Below are 3,991 nucleotides of genomic sequence, written 5' to 3'. Positions count from 1 at the left end.
AGTGTCACTATGCTGCATGGAACTGGCCCATAATGTTGAGGAGGGCAGGAATCGCCCTTTCGTCTTTCTCTGCAGCCACCCCAACCTCCAGCCCAGGGTGGAGCAGAGAGCCCAGCAGGCCCTCCATGTCATACAAGCAAGGACTCCAGAGCCTGTCACTAGGAGATGAGGAAGGCAAGGCCTGGGCAGTTGAGTGTGTTCTGGAAGCCTGGTTCTGTCACCCCATGCCACTCCCATGAACACCAACTGTGCCCAGCCAGGGTGGCACTGACCACTGAAGCAGAGGCATGAAGACCTGGGCTGTGTAGCCTCCAACCTGAGGGACTCCAGGGACTCGGGTAGAGCCAAGTGGATGAAAGGTTTCCAGGACAAAGGACTTTGGGGCTGAAACTGGGAAAGTCCCATGCCAATCAGGAATCATTTGCTCCTTGATGTCAGCTTTTGATGATGCCCCTGTGTCCAGGTTCCTCTCTGGCCTTCCTGAATCTGGCTGAGGGAGCATCAGGTAGAGCATAGCTGGCTCAGGATGGGCCAAGACATTTCTTCCTTCCTGGAATCTGACCCTTGAATAACAATAGCACTGACAACCAGTCACTTTAAAGGCAGAGACCAGAATAGAAAGTCTACCAGCCCTGGTTGCCAAGGTGGCCCTAGGCTGTGGACACCCGGAGGTCACTAGTTCAGGTCTCCTTTGACTCTTCAGCTGTTTGTGAAGGTTTCCAAAATATCTACTTTCTGTCTTTTCCAGGACCTGCAATGATCAAATCCCCCTGTTATTCCCACGTATTATACCAGTAACTCTCACCCCAGGGTTACCCATTTGTATTCATTTGTCTGACTGATAATTGCTGGCCTGTGGCTCCAGAGACAGAGACCAGGTCTATTTTTTGTTACTCCCCCATACTTAGGACTTCATAGTCTTGGGACATAGGAACCACAGTAGCTAACTTTTTAATATTTTTAAGCACTTACCATGTGCCTGTAGAACAAAGACTGATAGAGTGCTCAAACTAACCAGAGAAGTTTTCTGTTGCTAGCAACCAAATGGACCTAGAGTAATGAATGCATTTCTTCAAAAGAGCTGTATAGGGCCTCATTTCTTGGCTAATTTTGTATAATAAATATTGATGAGGGGGATATGAGAATATGCATATGAGCTCTTACCCTACTGCAGTGGTTCTTAAACTTTAGAGCATGGATATCAATGGAAGATTCCTAGGCCCCGCCCTAGGGTTTTGGATTCAATTGGTATAGGGTGGGGCCTGAGAATGTGACTTTCTAACAAATTCCCAGGTGATGCTGATACTGCTTGTCAGGGATCACTTTCAGAATCATTGCCCTATAGGAGCTGGAAATCAATTTGGGACATGGCATTTTTTACAAAGTTGACATTTAAATGTATATGACAGAGGCCAGAAGCACATTGTTAGATTTTTGGCTTCTTGGCATCTATTTCTCTCTCTTTTATAGTACCACCCTAATTTCCTTTTGAGGATCTACTCCTTAGCCACGTTATCTTAATAGAGCACCCACCTGGGAGCTATTTCTCTCATATATGTACTCCAAGAACATACAGTCGGGAAACTGTGCCTACCCAGTCATATGACCTGCACTGATCCAATCGGGTTAAATCTTCAGACATTTGCAGGAATCTTATTAGGAAGAAACAAGACTTCTTTCTGCTGGATCAGAATTACTTGTGATCATCTTTCCACAAGAACCTCTGAAAATGGAATTGATAAGAGAAGAGCAGAGAAGAGGGCACTGTTTACGTGGTCTTGGATCCAGCCGTACCTGAGACCAAAATCCTCTGGGCTTGTCCTCCCATGCCCCCGACCCTGCCCCAGTTAGGAATTCCTTTATTCCTTATCAAAACGAGCAAACAGTAAATGTGGGTTATACAGTTTTAAAAATACACATGTTATCTTCTTTTGATGTATCTTTCATCAGAACTGTGTCACATTCATACTCTGTCCTTCTAGCAAAAGAGGTAAAATTTTGAATTAATTCATTCAAAGAACAGTGCGACCGTAACAATGAAAGCATGGATCTAGGGCAGGAGAGTGCAGAGTTCCCCACTCACAGATGCATTTAAACATCCCACCAGTACAAAAACACCTGTTGTTGCCTTAGAGATAACTTTATGAGCAATGAAGTCTTGCAGGACAATCCAGGTGAAGTTCCAGCGAGCACTTTTAAATTTCAGTGACTCGATATTCAAGTCCAAATTAGAGAGTTAATATTTTCTTTATTGCAAATATGATGTCCTTGACCTGAGGTCTTCTGTCTTCTAGAATCTTTGCGTAAGGCATAGGGACACAATAGGAGGAACGTCCAGGAAGTTGAATGCAAGGTCTTCTACAATCCTGGCACAAATTTTAGCTTGTACTCCAAACTGTGGCCAGCCTCCTTCCACGGCTCCACAATGATTTGTCTTCGTGATGCTGGTTTCTATGGTTTCAATGGCCATTGTTGGTACCCATACTTATCACCTCACGTTGAATTTCTTCTTTAGACAACACCGTTGCAGCTTCTCAGCAGTGGCACACAGGTGTTGTATGGGAAACCACTGTCCCTTGACTTTCTAGTTTGACTTTTCCAATGTGAATTAGAAAACCTTTTGACTGAGCTTCTGCAGGAAGTTCAAAAGGAACTCCATATATCAATTAATTCTCCAGTACTATCCCTGGATTATTATCTCAAATGACTGATTTAATAAGACCTTTGGCATTCTCTGAATTCCAGGGGATGACCACCTTTAAGCCTAAGCACTGCCCATATCCCCGGCAAAGCCTTGTGAGTTCTGGACAACTACACACGCTGAGGTACCATTGGGTCCCCTAAGACCATGGGCACAGGCTGGAGGTGCCCCAGCATATAGTAGGCCTTGGCAGCTGAATTTATAACCTGGTCAGTGGTTTGCAGAGAAATGGAAGGTCATAAATTCACAAATGGGCCACAACCCAGCTGTAGCTGCACCCACAGCAATTCCAGCAAAGCCCATCTCAGATATGAGAGTACCTATAATCCTCTGTGCCCATATTTTTTCCACAGGCGTCAGCTAACCTTGCGTGTCTTGTCATATTGGGTCACTTCTTCCCCGAGCGGAAATAACTTCTCATCTCTTTCCAGTTCCTCATCCATACCTTGATTTATGGCATCATATCATCCTGTGCTGTCGGCAGTTCAGCAGCCCAGAGACCCCCTGAAGGGGTCCTCACTCCAGCCCAGATGCCACCACCATCTTCACCATGTCCTCTCGCCACCCCATCCTCTGGGCTTGTAAGTTACAGGAGTCAAAAAACTCCTCTTTCTACACAAGTCCTATTTTGGGGTGGGGTTTCCTATTCAATACAAAGTGCTGCAGGAATCTGATGTGGAGCATCCCCTGTGGGCTAAGGAAACTTTGCGGATAATCAGAGAGGCGAGGAGATACTTAGCCAGTTGTGATAGGGAGAAAGAGAAAGGTACAGAGTCCAAACACACAGCTGGGTGGCCCCTGGTGCCCAGGAGAAGCCTCTGGAAGAGTTGAGCCCAGTAGGAAAAGGGACATCTTGCCATTCCACAGGGAAAGCACTTTGCCTTCCATGGTCCTCTTTCCCAGAAGAGGTCACCCCCCATGACAGAGGTTCCCAGAGTCCGTGGGCCCCTGAATTCAGACTTCCTGCCCAGACGGGGCAGCTGGGATGAGGTCATGGCTGGAGAGTCTTTTATCCCCTTGCTAAGCTGCTTCTTTCAGTAGCAATTGCTGTCTTGCTTAATCTCAGAATTATCTGATTGTCACAGTGGAGTTTTCCACATTAGGCGGTGAGCCAACAAGTTACTTAACCTATAATTGCCCTTTAATGAAGCCCATCTTCAAAACTGAATTGTCAAAGGGAAACTTGTAAACACACAGCAAGGTCCAAGCCCAAGCTGGCCCCAGACGTCGCAGCCAGGCCCTTGACTCCTCTCTGGCGTCAGCCACATTTGTCTGAGTTATTGGGGCTTT

General features: G+C 46.2%; 1 pseudogene across 1 annotated transcript; it reads right to left on the bottom strand.

Annotated features, from left to right (window-relative positions):
• Positions 1-2,228: 2,228 nt before the first annotated feature.
• On the bottom strand, positions 2,229-3,165 carry LOC306655335 (pyruvate dehydrogenase E1 component subunit beta, mitochondrial-like; annotated as a pseudogene). The gene has a single exon. The product of its transcript is annotated as a pyruvate dehydrogenase E1 component subunit beta, mitochondrial-like (transcript).
• Positions 3,166-3,991: the final 826 nt, after the last annotated feature.

Source organism: Sciurus vulgaris (assembly GCF_902686455.1).
Source record: "Sciurus vulgaris genome assembly, chromosome: 2".
Classification (NCBI taxonomy): Eukaryota; Metazoa; Chordata; class Mammalia; order Rodentia; family Sciuridae; genus Sciurus; species Sciurus vulgaris.
Note: the sequence above shows the minus strand (reverse complement) of the source record. Positions and strands in the feature narration are given on the sequence as shown.